The sequence below is a fragment of the Salvelinus alpinus genome, chromosome 10, assembly GCF_045679555.1.
Source record: "Salvelinus alpinus chromosome 10, SLU_Salpinus.1, whole genome shotgun sequence".
Lineage (NCBI taxonomy): Eukaryota > Metazoa > Chordata > Actinopteri > Salmoniformes > Salmonidae > Salvelinus > Salvelinus alpinus.
In genome coordinates, this window is record NC_092095.1 from 23,362,252 (window position 1) to 23,380,151 (window position 17,900).

General features: G+C 41.1%; 1 protein-coding gene across 1 annotated transcript in view; it reads left to right on the forward strand.

The window, feature by feature from the left end:
• Positions 1-2,914: 2,914 nt before the first annotated feature.
• scn5lab (sodium channel, voltage gated, type V-like, alpha b) overlaps positions 2,915-17,900 on the forward strand; it is a 198,732-nt gene continuing 183,746 nt past the window's right edge. Inside the window, exon 1 of the mRNA XM_071328506.1 lies at positions 2,915-3,392. The gene's annotated coding sequence lies outside the window, so the exon portion shown is untranslated. The remainder of the gene's footprint in view (positions 3,393-17,900) is intronic.

The following is a 17,900-nucleotide window of genomic DNA, read 5'->3' on the forward strand; positions in this document are numbered from 1 at the left end:
CTGTGTTTTTGCTGATGACCAACCTTCGCTGTGTTTTTGCTGGTGACCAGCATCTGTTTTGGACATTGTGACAAGCATCTGCTGGTATAGTGGTCACCAACTAAACCAGCATCAAAGTACTTTGAGGGCCTAGTTTTCCCCTTAGGCATGCAAGTCACATTATGCTGGCTAGCAAAGTGATGTTTAATTCCTATCAGAATCCAGAAAGAGTAGGGATATCCCATTTTTTAAAATTTTAGTCACCCACAATATGCATTCAGAATGACTGCCAGGGTTAGAAAGATAAGTACATGAGATTACCTAAAACATCTAAACTGGAACAACCACTTCAGTAATGGGTACAATAAATCCAACTACCAGATTGAATTAGTTTAGAAAAATGTATCTTATTTATCTTTGTGTAGCATAAGATTAATTAATCAAGCAATGTACATACTGTCACGACTTCCGCCGAAGTCGGCTCCCCTCCTTGTTCGGGTGGCGTTCGGCGGTCGACGTCACTGGCCTTCTAGCCATCGCCGCTCCATTTTTCATTGTTCCATTTGTTTTGTCTTGTTCCGCGCACACCTGGTTTACATTCCCTAATCACACTGCATATATATATTCCTCTGTTCCCCCCATGTCTTTGTGTGGAATTGTTTTGTTTTGTGTTTGTTGTATCGTGCCAGTCTGGTTTTTCACCCTGGGCATTGCCTATACCCTATTTGGGGAATTATTGGTGAACCTTATTGTTATATTATTGAAGGTATTTTGCACTTGTCACTTTTGCCGGTTGGCTTGAGTTGTAGCTGTTTGTGCCCGTCTGTGTGTTGCTCTTGGCTAATAAAGTCGCCTGATCACCTATTCTCTGCACTCCTGCACTTGACTCGAATGACCAGCAGCGAAAACCCTGACACATACAAAAATACAACAAACAAAAACGATATTGAAACAAACAATTCCCCAAAAATCTAACTGCAATAGAGCATGCTGGGAAATATGATAATGATGGGCGTGGTTTTGCCAGACTACCTTGACCAGCTACCATGCTGGACCAGCATAGACCGGCATGGACCAGCTTGGTCATCAGCATACCAGCGTCACCAGCATTCTAGCATAAACTGGTCACTAGCATCCCCAGCTTGACCAGCTGGTTGGCCGGCCTAACCAGCTAGACCATGCTGCTCGGATCAGCTTGACCAGCACTGACCAGTATAGACCAGAATGGGCCAGCTTGAAATTTAGGCCGGTCTATGCGTTTTTTTTCAGCAGGTTATACTGCTAGTGACAGATATTAATGTTTAGCCTCCCTTGTATCAGCTTGACCTAACCAGCTAGACCATGCTGCTCAGATCAGCTTGACCAGCACTGACCCGTGGGTTTAGAGTAAAATCATTCTGGGAACATGCCACTGTATAATTACCAGGAATTCAGCTCAAAAACGTTTTTGGTCATACCAAGATGACTGTGTCACTCTTCAAGTCCGCCCCTGCTTCTATCACAATAAAGCATGAATTTAGTGTTATAGTGTAGAGGTGCTAGTCTCTCTAGTCAGATGGATTGCTTCCCACAATGTACCAATGGCTCCAAGTTCTGGGTTTTTGAGACTATAGAGGTGCCTCTATTACTCTAAGTGAACTGGAATTTAAACGTATTGGTCCTTTTCAATTCATTGTCTGTGTGTTCTAAAAGGTTGCAGATGTAACTCTGGAGAATGCACCTGTTTCCTACAAAATGATTGTGCATTTTGTACTCTGTAATGAAACCATCCACAGCGCTGTTTATTTGCTTGGTATTTTAAGCTAGCACACAACATTCTTTGAAATGTCTGTCCACCACCTCAAGCTCAACCTCGACAAGATGGCGCTGGTCTTTCTCCCGGGGAAGGTGTGCCCGCTCAAAGACCTCTCCATCACAGTCAACAACTCCACAGTGTCCCCCTCCCAGAGTGCAAAAAACCTTGGCGTGACCCTGGCCAACACCCTGTCGTTCTCTGCAAACATCAAAGCAGTAAGACAAGTAGTCTTAGTAGTAGGCCTTCTGTAATGTATCCTAGTCGGTGCAATACACAAACGGTTGTTCTTACCGTTTGCCAGCAGAGGGGGCAATGAACCCAGGTTTGGAATACATCAGTTGAGACAATGCAAGGCATCAACACACATTATAGGCTACTGGATTGGTGGGTGAACTCAATAAAACATTGTATTACTGACTCATATTGTCCTAACCATTTAAACTAAGTTATAGACCTACTTCTAAATCAACCCAGAATTAAAAACAAAGCATTTTGTTGTCATGAAAACATCATAATCCCCATTAGACTCATGATCCTATTGAGTCTAGCTTTTCAAAATAACATCCTAATGTTCACTTTCTGAAGAGCAGGTGGTTACATAAATAGGCTAGTTATGTGGTTAGCTTGCTAATTAAATGGGGAAAATCGACTCCATAAATCACTATACAGTCTCCATCAGGATGAGGCATGCATTCACTGATAGTTGAGTTAATAATAATATTCAAGATCAATCAAATGTCCTAATCCTTTATCCCATAGGGCTAGGCCTACATTTCAACTGTAGGCTATTTAAAAGCATAATTGACTAACCTAGGCCTATCTGAGGGAATAATGTTCTGTAGGACATAACGTGTGACAATGTGTGACACATCTAAAGACAGCAAGATTACAGACTCGTCAAACGAGGAGTTTTTAATAATACTGTCTCACTATCCAGACACCTTTGCTCATCCTCATTCCGTCTATACATTGTTTAAACGTAGTAGCAATAGCATATTATTTCATGCTCGACTATCATTTTATTATGCCCTCGTGGGATGCACAGCCGGTGATGTGATGTGCTGTCCGAAAAGTACAGACGAATCTGAGTAGGCGTTACCTTGGGAAATCTTAGTTCCTCACTTCGCGGCTCAAGGGCAATCAAAATGGTTCGGACTGGTTTTTCGGAGAGGGGTTACAGAAGATGTTCAAAACGTTCAATCTCTCACCGGCGCGCGTATGAAGTTGTTACAGCCTACTTGGACTAAATCAACAGCTGTGTGGACAACGACTGTTTCTGGACGGAGCACATTAAATCATTTATTTGGAGTCAATTTATTGGAAAGTGCTATAAAATATTAATTGGTCAAATCAGAACCGTAAAAAATGTGCCTAATAAGGAGTTGGGTTAACAACTGGTAGAATTGAGTCCGCGCGTTTTTTTTCATCCAACATGGGATGCACCTTGCATTAATACTTTAATTATAATGCTTTTCAAATAAGGTGTTTCGGATGGTCTGGAATTGTCTAAAGACTGTTTGACAAGGCCTTACTTCGGGTATCTACCAGTGGATGGAAATTCTTAAATGTATTGAAGTAGACTGGGGGAAGCAATGCTGTAAATAAAGGAGTTTCACATGTAAGTAGCCTATTTTCATCTACCTTTGTCTAGTGCCGGTTCCTAACCTCAACAAAATATGTCATTAGATGCCTACTGGCCCTACAATTTTTCTTTAATCAAACACAGCCCATTTAAACTGTACAATTCAGCTAAAGTGTATAGGCTATCGTTAACATGCGGCTATTGATTGTAGTTGACTCATAGCCTAGTTTGAACCTTTTGGAGGGGCCAATAGGCTATTTTATATTTCAAATAGGCTAATTAATACATAATATGGGATTAAATTCATGGTATTATATTTAGGCTTATATATTTTTGGTTTTCATTATAGCCTAAGACTATAAGTCATATGTCATATGTCCTGTATTACGCAGTTGACTTGGCATACGAAGTTGTGAAACAAAACTTGTGCTTTCAATTACAGTTAGAAGATTATAGGGTTGGCTACTATTCATAGTTGTTCGTTGAAACATTGGTAATTTGGGAAAGGGTCTTCGAAATTGTGCGAACCTTACCTTAATGCGTTGCATATGTTGTTTGGAAATCACGGTGGCGCGCGCACGGGGGATTAGTTCCCCCACTCGGTAATCATGTTTAGAACAACTCTTTGGTTGATTACTTGGGTTGAAATGATTAGGGCGCGGGAGTGAAACATTAGGAGCAAGTCTTCCTAGCGGTATCGTGGTTGTTCTTTTCACATTTGCCCAAAATATTATTTAAGATTTGTGTTAGTTAGGTTTGTGTTACACATTGCCCCTTCTCAGTGTTTTCAATGTAGGCCAGCGCTTAACCCCTGTGTCCTTTCTATATGTAATCCAAAGAGTGATTCCAAACTATATAGGCTACAGTATTTTTTTATTAGCAAACATCAAATGAGAGCAGCATTAGATACACTGCGCAAGACTACTTTAACCCAGGGACAACAGGTGTCCGCAGGCTATGCCTCGCATGCAATAGCCAGGGTACATCTGAGAGTAGGCCTACCGTCGCAGTTCAAAAGCCACGGGCGCTGAGATGTTTGTTCAGTGTACTAGCGTGCTATTCTCCTGAATAACTGACCTTTCGAGATGTAGTTGGCTAAGCAGACGCGGAAGCTGTCAGGGCTCAGAGCGCGCGGTGGTTTTGACCAGCAATACGGACCGCTGAGCTCTTGTCCAAGGTCCTGAAAGTCAAAACAATAAACTGGTGATTCAGTTAAAGTCTAATTTCGGACTACGTTAAAGCCCTTTAAAGTGTATATACGTGTATATAGGCCTAACAGAACTGGGAGGAATATCGTTTTTTTCTACCTCACTTTCAAAAAGCATTTGCTCCAACAGCAGCAAAATAATATAGAGTTTAATGAAGATAAAAAGAGAGGAAAAACAAGAACTCATCAATGTTTACATATATATATATATACAGTACCAGTCAAAAGTTTGGACACACCTACTAATTCAAGGGTTTTTCATGTACTATCATGTACTAACCAAAAAAGTGTTAAACAAATCAAAATATATTTGAGATTTGAGATTCTTCAAAGTTGCCATCCTTTGCCTTGATGACAGATTTGCACAATCCTGGCATTCTCTCAACCAGTTTCATGAGGTATGCATTTCATGGAATGCATTTCAATTAATATGTGTGCCTTGTTAAAAGTTAATTTGTGGAATTTCTTTCCTTCTTAATGCATTTGAGTCAATCAGTTGTGTTGTGACAAGGTAGGGGTGGCATACAGAAGATAGCCCTATTTGGTTAAAGACCAAGTCCATATCACGGCAAGAACAGCTCAAATAAGCAAAGACAAACAAACAACAGTCCATCATTACTTTAAGACGTGAAGGTCAGTCAACATGGAACATTTCAAGAACTTTTAACTCTCATGAGGACCGCCACAGGAATGGTAGACCCAGAGTTACCTCTGCTGCAGATGATCAATTCATTAGAGTTAACTGCACCTCAGATGGCATCCCAAATAAATGCTTCACAGAGTTCAAGTAACAGACACATCTCAACATCAGCTGTTCAGAGGAAACTGCGTGAATCAGGCCTTCATCAGGCCTTCAAGTTATTGCAAAGAAACCACTACTAAAGGACACCGATAAGAAGAAGAGACTTGCTTGGGCCAAGAAACACGAGCAATGGACATTAGATCGGTAGAAATCTGTCCTTTGGTCTGATGAGTCCAAATTTTGAGATTTTTGGTTCCAACCGCCATGTCTTTGTGAGATGCAGAGTAGGTGAACGGATGATCTCCGCATGTGTGGTTCCCACCGTGAAGCATGGAGAAGGAGGTGTGATGGTGTGGGGGTGCTTTGCTGGTGACACTGTCAGGGATTTATTTAGAACTCAAGGCACACTTAACCAGCATGTCTACCACAGCATTCGGCAACGATACCTCTTCCCATCTGTTTTGTGCTTAGTCCCACTATCATTTGTTTTTGAAAAGGACAATGACCCCAAACACACCTCCAGGCTTTGTTAGGGATATTTGACCAAGGAGAGTGATGGAGTGCTGCATTAGATGACCTGACCTCCACAATCACCTAACCTCAACCCAATTGAGATGGTTTGGGATGAGTTAGACCACAGAGTGAAGGAAAAGCAACCAACAAGTGCTCAGCATATGTGGAAACTCCTTCAAGACTGTTGGAAAAGCATTCCTCATGAAGCTGGTTGAGAGAATGCCACGAGTGTGCAAACCTGTTATCAAGGCAAAGGGTGACTACTTTGTTTAACACTTTTTTGGTTACTACATGATTTCATATGTGTTTTTTCATAGTTTTGATGTCTTCACTATTATTCTACAATGTAGAAAATAGTTTAAAAAATAAAGAAAAACCATTGAATGAGTCGGTGTTTCCAAACTTTTGACTGGTACTGTATAAAAATGTGTGTGTATATATATATACAGTACATGTCACGTTCCTGACCTGTTTTCTCTTGTTTTGTATTTATTTAGTATGGTCAGGGCGTGAGTTGGGTGGGTTGTCTATGTGTTGTTTTCTATGTTGGGGTTTTGTGCGTTCGGCCTGGTATGATTCTCAATCAGAGGCAGCTGTCAATCGTTGTCCCTGATTGAGAATCATACTTAGGCAGCCGGGGTTCACGTGTGTGTTTGTGGGTGTTTGTTCCTGTGTCAGTGTTTGTGCCACACAGGACTGTTTCGGTTTTGTCACGTTTGTTGGTTGTTTTGTATTTTGAAGTGTTTTGTTGACTTTCATTAAATAATGAACACTAACCACTCTGCGTGTTGGTCCGATCCATGCTCCTCCTCGTCTGAGGAGGAGAACGACTATGACGACCGTTACAGTACATATATATATATACAGTGGGGAGAACAAGTATTTGATACACTGACAATTTTGCAGGTTTTCCTACTTACAAAGCATGTAGAGGTCTGTAATTTTTATCATAGGTACACTTCAACTGTGAGAGAAGGAATCTAAAACAAAAATCCAGAAAATCACATTGTATGATTTTTAAGTAATTAATTTGCATTTTATTGCATGACATAAGTATTTGATACATCAGAAAAGCAGAACTGAATATTTGGTACAGATACCTTAGTTTGCAATTACAGAGATCATACGTTTCCTGTAGTTCTTGACCAGGTTTGCACACACTGCAGCAGGGATTTTGGCCCACTCCTCCATACAGACCTTCTCCAGATCCTTCAGGTTTCGGGGCTGTCGCTGGGCAATACGGACTTTCGGCTCCCTCCAAAGATTTTCTATTGGGTTCAGGTCTGGAGACTGGCTAGGCCACTCCAGGACCTTGAGATGCTTCTTACGGAGCCACTCCTTAGTTGCCCTGGCTGTGTGTTTCGGGTCGTTGTCATGCTGGAAGACCCAGCCACGACCCATCTTCAATGCTCTTACTGAGGGAAGGAGGTTGTTGGTCAAGATCTCGCGATACATGGCCCCATCCATCCTCCCCTCAATACGGTGCAGTCGTCCTGTCCCCTTTGCAGAAAAGCATCCCCAAAGAATGATGTTTCCACCTCCATGCTTCACGGTTGGGATGGTGTTCTTGGGGTTGTACTCATCCTTCTATTCCTCCAAACACGGCGAGTGGAGTTTAGAGCAAAAAGCTCTATTTTTGTCTCATCAGACCACATGACCTTCTCCCATTCCTCCTCTGGATCATCCAGATGGTCATTGGCAAACTTCAGACGGGCCTGGACATGCGCTGGCTTGAGCAGGGGGACCTTGCGTGCGCTGCAGGATTTTAATCCATGACGGCGTAGTGTGTTACTAATGGTTTTCTTTGAGACTGTGGTCCCAGCTCTCTTCAGGTCATTGACCAGGTCCTGCCGTGTAGTTCTGGGCTGATCCCTCACATTCCTCATGATCATTGATGCCCCACGAGGTGAGATCTTGCATGGAGCCCCAGACCGAGGGTGATTGACCGTCATCTTGAACTTCTTCCATTTTTGAATAATTGTGCCAACAGTTGTTGCCTTCTCACCAAGCTGCTTGGCTATTGTCCTGTAGCCCATCCCAGCCTTGTACAGGTCTACAATTTATCCCTGATGTCCTTACACAGCTCTCTGGTCTTGGCCATTGTGGAGAGGTTGGAGTCTGTTTGATTGAGTGTGTGGACAGGTGTCTTTTATACAGGTAACGAGTTCAAACAGGTGCAGTTAATACAGGTAATGAGTGGAGAACAGGAGGGCTTCTTAAAGAAAAACTAACAGGTCTGTGAGAGCCGGAATTCTTACTGGTTGGTAGGTGATCAAATACTTATGTCATGCAATAAAATGCAAATTAATTACTTAAAAATCATACAATGTGATTTTCTGGATTTTTGTTTTAGATTCCGTCTCTCACAGTTGAAGTGTACCTATGATAAAAATGACAGACCTCTACATGCTTTGTAAGTAGAAAAACCTGCAAAATCGGCAGTGTATCAAATACTTGTTCTCCCCACTGTATATATATATATATATATATATATATATATATATATATATAGGGCTACAGTATATATCAACATCCAATATATATATTAGACTTGTAAATATTATTATCCCAATTATATTTCATCTTTATTTGATGATAATAGTACACAATGATACCGCCCAGATTATCTAAGACATTTGGAATTAAAAACAGAAAAGTGCAACAAGTTTGGATGTGCTATGTCTAGATGGATGTTATGGCTGTAGCTTTTGCTTGTATTCCTTCAAACACACACCATGTTGCCCCTAAGTCAGGTAGCCAGAAGTGAAGCCTCTGACTGGGCTATGAGGGGGGTTTGTTGGTAATATAACATGCCTGGCTCATGTATGCATGCTATGTGGCTGCACATGAATAACAGTCATTGAATTTACATAACACTGTCGAAACATCATCAAAGTCGTTATCAAGAGATCCACAACTCACACTGCCTCATTTGACTGTGCCTTCAGAAAGTTTTCACATCCCATGAATTGTTCTACATTTTGTTATGTTACAGCCTGCATTTAAAATGGATTACATTGAGATTTTGTGTCACTGGCCAATTCGCAATACCCCATAATGTCAACGTAGAATGATGATTTTAGACATATTTACAAATTAATAGAAAATTATAGCAGAAATGTCTTGTGTCAATAAGTATTCAACTCCTTTGTTACGGCAAGCCTGAATATGTTCAGGAGTAAAAATGTGCTTAACAAGTCAGATAATAAATTGCATGGACTAAGTACAATAATAGAGTTTAACATGATTTTTGAATGACTACCTCATCTCTGTACCCCACACATACAATTGTCTGTATGGTTCCTTAGTTGAGCGGTGAATTTCAAGCACAGATTCAACCACAAAGACCAGGGAAGTTTTCCAATGGGCACCTACTGGTAGATGGGTAAAAAAATTAAAAGCAGACATTGAATATCCCTATGAGCATAGTGAAGTTATTCATTACATTTTGGATGGTGTATCAATACACCCAGTCACTACAAAGATACAGACATCCTTTCTAACTCAGTTGCCGGAGAGGAAGGAAACCACTCAGGGATTTTACCATGAGGCCAATAGTGACTTTAAAACAGTTACATAGTTTAATGACTGTGATAGCAGAAAACTGAGGATGGATCAACAACATTGTAGTTACTCCACAATACTAACCTAATAGACAGAATGAAAAGAAGAAAGACTGTAAAGAATAAAACTATTCCAAAACATGCATCCCGTTTGCAAAAAGGCAATAAAGTATTACTGCAAAAACGTGGCAAAGCAATTCACTTTTTGTCCTAGGTACAGAGTGTTATGTTTGGGGCAAATCCAATACAACACAAATACTGAGTACCACTGTACATATTTTCAAGCATAGTGGTGGCTGCATCATGTTATGGGTGTGCTTGTACTTGTTAAGGACTGGGGAGTTTTTCAGGATAAAAAAGAAAAGGAATGGAGCTAACCACGGGCAAAATCATAGAGGAAAACCTGGTTCAGTCTGCTTTCCACTAGGCACTGGGAGATGAATTCACCTTTCAGAAGGACAATAACCTAAAACAAAAATCCAAATCTACACTGTAATTGCTTACCAAGAAGACAGTGGATGTTTCTGAGAGGCCGAGTTACAGTTTTGACTTAAATCTACTTGGAATCTATGGCAAGACCTGAAAATGCTGTCCCTCTGTCTACCAATGATCAACAACCAATTTGACACAGCTTGATGAATTATGAAAAGAATAATGGGCAAATGTTGCACAATCCAGGTGTGGAAAGCTCTTATCGACTTACCCAGAAAGGTGCTTCTACAATGTTTAGACTTTAGAATACTTATGTAAATGAGATATTTCTGTATTTCATTTTCAATACATTTGCAAACATTTCTAAAAACATGTTTTCACTTTGTCATTATGGGGTATTGTGTGTAGATGGGTGAAAAAAGATCAGTTTAATCCCTTTTGAATTCAGGCTGGAACACAACATGTGGAATAAGTCAAGGGGTATGAATACTTTCTGAAGGCACTGTATATAGAGAGAGATAGTTATGAATTCATACTTATGAATCTAATCAAAAGCTTTGCTCTGTTGAAGTGTTATTATCAGCAATAGGCGCATCTGGAATATTCTCTCAAAGCTTGTCTCTTATCGAAATGAGGACAAATGCAGTCTCGTACTCTCATTTCATTGCTATTGAACAAGTTTAACTGAATATCACTTGTCATTTTAGCCTATGGTTTGTCTATAGCCTACATAAGGGCTATAGCCTGTGGGGAGGATTTATCCAAGTGTTTTTCCAAAGGCATCACTGTGCCATGCTATGAATGATAGGCTAATACTTTATTGCTCTGGTGACGCAAGGGAGTCCAATCAGTCACATATAATGTGAATGCCTACATCACATCTCCTCTTCACAGAATCTCTGAACATTTATATAATATAACCCGCTCAAGGGTCTTTTACCTAACTTGATACCTCGAGATATCCCCTACCCTTTTTGCTAAATAGTGTTATTACAATTATAAAGCGATCTTGATATAGCATATAATGAAATACTTACTTTTTTTGTATAAGGCCTACATTTCAAGACTTGTGTCAGTATCAATCCACTCACATGTCAAGCTCAGATGAACTGATTTATGGGTAATATTGTAAGGCTTCTGGATAGGTTACATGGACGACAGACCAGGCCTGGTTGTTGTGAAACAGTCTATCCCACATTTATGTGTTTGTTGTGGTTTTCAATGGTAGAAACATAATCCTCATGATTTTGACTTGACCAGTGGCTGTTTCGCTAAAGCAAAGCAAGCCATCCAACTGGGCACAGACGTCAGTTCAACGTCAAGTTATGATTTACATTTGGTTGAGTTGTCAACTAACGTGAATTCAGCGTGAATCAACAAAACATTTCACCATGTCATTGTATTTATGTTAAAAGTTAGGTGAAAAAAATACGAGATGCCCTTACCTTAATGACTTTTTGCAAATCCAATCAGTTTTCCACGTTGATTCAAAGGTATCACATAGATTTTTGGAGTTGAAATGACTTGGAAACAACATTTCTCTCTCCACAGTTTAACAAAACATTTTGTCTTTATGTTATATTCGTAGCCACCAATGGCGTGAAGTGCGAGTGAATGTGTGAATAATACAGACATTTTTACTGTGATTTATCAGACAATGCTTGGTTTTCCTTGTTGTCCCTCTGTAAAGGCCCAGTGCTTTCAAAAACAAGATTTCCTGTGTTTTATATATGTGTCTAGAAAAAGTTTACACCCCATTTCACTTTTTTTCACATTTTGTTGTGTTACAAAGTGGGATTTAAACAGATTTAATTGTACTTTTTTGTCATTGATCTACACAAAATACTCCATAATGTCAAACTGAAAAGAAAATTGTATATATTTTTACAAATGAATAGATATTAAATAACTAAAGTATAGTTGTTGAATAAGTATTCACCCCTTTGTTGGGAAAGGCTAAATTAGTTCATAAGTAAAATTAACAAATCATATAAGTTATAAGTTATATAAGTTATATGAAATAAAAGGGGTTGACTTGAATTTTGAAAAACTACCCCTTCCTCTGCCCCCCCATACATATAACATCTGTAAGGTCCCTTAGTCATATATTGAATTTAAAGCACAGATTCAACTACAAATACCAAGGAGCTTTTCGAAAGCTCCATAAAGAAGGGCAGTGATTGGTAGATGGGTAACAATAACATGGTCATGTTAATAATTATGCTATGGATTATGTGGTAAACCACCCAGACACATCAATGATGCAGTTGTCCTTCTGAACTGACCTGGCTCGGGCGGCAAAGGTCAAGTCACGCATCCTACGAAACATAACCTGCCAAACCGCGATTCTTAACACTTAACCTGGAAACCAGCCGCACCAATGTGTCGGAGGAAACACCGTTCACTTGATGACCGAGGTCAGCCTGCATGCGCTCGGCCAGCCACAAGAAGTTGCTTAAACGCAATGAGCCAAGTAAAGCCCCCCCGGCCAAACCCTCCCCTAACCCGGACGACGCTAGGCCAATTGTGCTCTACCCTATGGGACTCCCGATCATGGTCGGTTGTGATACAGCCCGGGATTGAACCCAGGTCTGTAGTGACGCCTCTAGCACTGCCATGAGGTGCCTTAAACCACTGCACCACACGGGAGGCTGTCTCCTTATTTTCAAGGATGGTGGTGGCTGCATCATGGTTTGGGTATGATTGACATTGGCAAATACTGGGGAGTTTTTCAGGATGAAAAGAAACAGGGTGGAGCTAAGCACAGGCAATATCTTAGAGGAAGTCCTGCTTCAGTCTGCTTTACACAAGACACTGGGAGAGGAATTCACCTTTCAACAGGACAATAACCTACAACACAAAGACAGATCTACACTGGAGTTGCTTACCAACAAGACAGTGAATGTTCCTGAGTGGCCAAGTTACAGTTTTGACTGCCTTAACTTGACTGCTGTAACGCTGCTTGAAAATCTATGGTCTAAGAATTTAAAATTGCTGTCTCGCTCCATAACCTTGACGTAGCTCGAAGAATTTTGAAAAGAATAATGGTCAAATAATGCACAATACAGGTGTACAAAGCTCTTATGAGACTTACCCAAGACGACTCACAGCTGTAATCACTTGCCAAATATGTTTCTAACATGTATTGACTCACGGGGGTGAATACTTATCTAATCAAGGTATATTAGTATTTTATTTTTCATTAATCTTTTAAAAAATGTAAAGATTTTCTTCCACTTTGACATTACAGAGTATTTTGTGTAAATCGTTGACAAAAAAATGTAATCCCACTTTGATACACAATAAAATGTCAAGAAATCCAAGGGGGAAGTATACTTTCTATAGGCACTGTATGCCAACAGTACGAGGTTGGAATGATACTGTGAAATTGTGAAAATTATGATAATGCCTAAGAGCTGTTTGAAAAGACTGCCTGAAATATCTTCCTGTTTTGGAGGGATGGAGTTTTGGCCAGCCTGGTGACATCACCACGTGGTAAATTAGTTAATAGACCAATAATAAAGAGAGTTCCAAACCTCTCTGCCAATAATAACTTGTTTTCAGGTTTCCCCTCCCGACTCAGACCTCTCCCAGACAGTCCTTGCTACATTTTTGCTTGAGAAATTGCTCTTGCTGAGAAGCTATTTCTATTTTATACCATTTTGATTGAAACCAATCACAGTAAGGTACTTACTTGTTACCCAGAAATGATTTGATATTGAGAATAAGAAAAAACAGCTGCATTCGGCCTTTAACAGAAATAAATCTTTCCTCTAGTTATGCCTATTTATATTCTGGTGAAATGCCTAAATATATATATATATTTTTTAGCGCTAAGTCTTAGTATTTCACAGCTGCCTAGATGTATGCCCCAAACTATAGGTCTGACTGCCTTTTGGTACACTGTGAGCCCTTCGTTGGCTGCTATCACCATATGATGTACTGACTTCAGCTGCTCAGGGTCATATAGGTTACACAAGCTGTCAGCAGATCTTTTGTCACAACCCTCATTGATAGAATTAACAGTGCACCATATCAAGAACCACATTTGCATGAATAGATTTTCATTACTTTTAAATGGATTTGAGCATTTCCCCCCTCTGTTGCAACTTTTGCCTTGATGCTACACAATGGAGCGGCAGGTAGCCTAGTGGTTAGAGCATTCGACTAGTAACCGGAAGGTTGCAAGATTGAATCCCCGAGTTGACAAGGTAAAATTCTGTCGTTCTGCCCCTGAACAAGGCAGTTAACCCACTGTTCCTAGGTCGTCATTGAAAATAAGAATGTGTTCTTAACTGACTTGCCTAGCTAAATAAAGGTTAAAAAAAATCACATCTATATTTTTTACTGGGTTGGGATGTGGTGTATTGTGGTGGGGCCATTGCATTGTTGACCTGTCACTAATCGCCTGGGACATGATTGTAAACAACACCTTGCCTTATTTGTCAAGCCCCTCTATCTTTGTTGCTCTTCTGTAATGACCCCATCCCTTTTGGGTGGACAATAAATTATCTCTTGAAGAGACCCATTTAAAGCCCAAATGGAGTGTCAGTGTTTTGACATGTGCCTTCTGGAGGAGCCTCAGGTGGTTGACACAACGAATGGTTTAAAGGATGACCTTGATGCCCATCTCATTTGCCCGAGGTGACCCCCTTGTCAAGGGATTTGTCGGCAGCTTAAGTTTAGTTATGGGTCCGTTTGATCTGAGGTATCTCAGTGGCTAAGAGCACCCAGTAGCCAATGGCCACGTGGTAATCTTGAATTTGAATGGTTCCCCCTGGGAAAATGGCCGCCGGTGGCAGACTGCTCTATCTGGGTGTATATTGTTCATGCAGCTTCTCACGTCCTTTTTTAAGAGACAAGTCTTCGTCAAGGGACAAAGAAATTTGAATAATTTGTGGTATGGCCCCTTTTTACCAGAAAAGAAAACATACGTAGCAGTGTTTCGATGCTGTATTTAGGGTATAGCACAAACTCGCATCTCACTTCGTCCCATGAGACCATGTGTGTCTAATACGGTCTCATGAGACGAAGGAAGATATAAGTAGACCTTTTTGCCTGTGTATACAAATGGAGTTGGGATTTGAGCAATGACAGTTTTTGTTGAACTCAGTCCCATAAGGCAGGGGACTTGGTATGACCTTACAGGAATGAGATGGAGATTGGTGGCTTTGATAATGCTCAAAGGCAGTGATAATGTGCTATAAATGACAAATCCCTTGACAAGGGGGTCACCTCGGGCAAATGAGATGGGCATCAAGGTCATCCTTTAAACCATTCGTTGTGTCAACCACCTGAGGCTCCTCCAGAAGGCACATGTCAACCATTCAAATTCGCCAGCAGCATACCACCCTGCATACCACTGCTGGCTTGCTTCTGAAGCTAAGCAGGGTTGGTCCTGGTCAGTCCCTGGATGGGAGACCAGGTGCTGCTGGAAGTGGTGTTGGAGGGCCAGTAGGAGGCACTCTTTCCTCTGGTCTAAACAAAGATCCCAATGCCCCAGGGCAGTGATTGGGGACACTGCTCTGTGTAGGGTGCCGTCTTTCGGATGGGACGTTAAACGGGTGTCCTGACTCTCTGAGGTCATTAAAGATCCCATGGCACTTATCGTAAGAGTAGGGGTGTTAACCCCGGTGTCCTGGCTAAATTCCCAATCTGGCCCTCAACCATCACGGTCACCTAATAATCCCCAGTTTACAATTGGCTCATTCATCCCCCTCCTCTCCCCGTAACTATTCCCCAGGTCGTTGCTGCAAATGAGAACGTGTTCTCAGTCAACTTACCTGGTAAAATAACGGTAAAAAAAAATAATAATAATAAAAAAAAAAATAAGAGCCCAATTAAGCAATAAGACATGAGGGGGTGTGGTATATGGCCAATATACCATGTCTAAGGGGTGTTCTTAGGCACAACGCAATGTGGAGTATACCACAAACCGCCGAGGTGCCTTATTGCTATCATAAACTGGTTACCAACGTAATTAGAGCAGTAAACATAAATGCTTTGTCATAACTGTGGTATACGGTCTGATATACCATGGCTGTCAGCCAATCAGCATTCTGGGCTCAAACCACCCAGTTTAAAATACTAAATAAACACTGGGTGTCAGACAGCAAGAGATGTGCTACCACTGTTCTAACCGGTGTTGAGAATGTAATGTCTTTGGGAGATGGCCAAGTCTCACCAGCAGTAACAGCAATCAAAGTCCCCTGCCTTTTCATTTGAGATTGGCAGACAGACCGGCAGACAGACCGGCAGACAGACCGGCATTCAGTCAGAAGGTTCAAGCTTGGTATGACCTTACAGAAATGAGATGGAGATTGGTGGCTTTGATAATGCTCAAAGGCAGTGATAATGTGCTATAAATGAATGATAATGAAACATCAACATAAGACGCAGCAATGAATGCATTTGTGTCGACAGATGAAGTCTATTGTGTGATTCCCTGTGTGGTTTACCTTACAGAATGCCGACAGAATAAAGAGAAGAAAATGTTAATGTACCACTGACACTCAAGTTTGAGCCAAATATCTTGTTGGAGTGAATTAAAAGGCTATTCTTGAGGTTTCAACGGTTCCCTCTTCAGTAAATAATTTCTCAGTACCCATATTGATGTTTAAACCAAGTTACAACGAGGAGCAGAGGGGACCCTTTGCTTTCAGTCTATACATCACTGGTTTACCAACAGGACTGCTAGTGTGCTATCAGATATTCCAAGCTCCATTACTAGTTGTGGTTCAGTTGTGCTCGTTTTGTAGTTTCCCTTGGAATAGCTCCTATTAAACAGGTTACTTATTTTAGAATTTAGTTTAGTATCTTTTTTAGTTCATCTTACAAAATTATGTTTATTTTGAGAATCATTAATTTTGAGACTTTTTCAGAAACGGAAGGATAATTGAGGGTTATGAAGAGCAAAGGAGGAATGTTTTGTCAGCGTAAGCCGTCAATCATACAGCACATACTTTGAACAGAGTCAAATGAAGCAGGAACATAGGGGGGGATCCTAAAATATCTCCTGGGCCGTCCGTCCCTGTGACGCTCCGTAGATTGTGGCATTACCTCCATTGTACAGGAGCAGAGACAACACAACTATTATTGAAGGCCTGTTTGGATGCATTATGAATTACACACACATTGATTCTGTCAGGAACCCTGTCCTATTTGGGCCTCTGGGGCAATATGGGTATCACACTTGTAGTAGCTTGCTGTGCTGCGCTCCAACCTTCTTTTGTCAAGCTCTTTACCATATCTGACAGTGGAGGTGCACAGGCGTCAATACTAGAAATCCTACATTCTGTAGAAAAGTGCAACAGCAATGTATGATTATCCTGTGTGTATGTGAGATTGAGTGTGTGTGTGTGTGTGTGTGTGTATGTGAGATTGAGTGTGTGTGTCTGTCTGTCTGTCTGTCTGTCTGTCTGTCTGTCTGTCTGTCTGTCTGTCTGTCTGTCTGTCTGTCTGTCTGTCTGTCTGTCTGTCTGTCTGTCTGTCTGTCTGTCTGTCTGTCTGTCTGTCTGTGTGTGTGTGTGTGTGTGTGTGTGTGTGTGTGTGTGTGTGTGTGTGTGTGTGTGTGTGCGCGTGAGGGTGTGTGTGTGTGCGCGTGAGGGTGTGTGTGTGTGCGCGTGAGTGTGTGTGTGCGCGTGCATGCATGCATGCGTGTTCAGTGTAGCAAGAAAGTGTATGTTTTACCAGGAAGTATTTTTAACACGTTGCAAATCTATTCATACTACAGATGCAAATTAAACAAATGACAAATGTCAAGTCATGCAGAAGACCAAATGAGTAGATTGAACAACCCCCGAAAAACTGAAAAACAGCGTGAGACCGAGCCTCATGACAGTACACAAAGTCTTAGCCCTGCATGAGCTTTACCAAGCCACTGAGTTCTATTAAAGAGGCGACGCTGCTCTTTTAGCAGGAAACAAATGTGACAAGGTGCAGGGAGAAGAGGATCTCAAACAAGATGAATCTAAGTGGGTCGCGAGAGCGTGAGGCAATTCTGCATCCACAAAACAGACGGAAAGAGAGTGAATCAATGTAAAGGCTATTAGGATGATGAAGATCATGTCATTTAAGGAACAGATCGG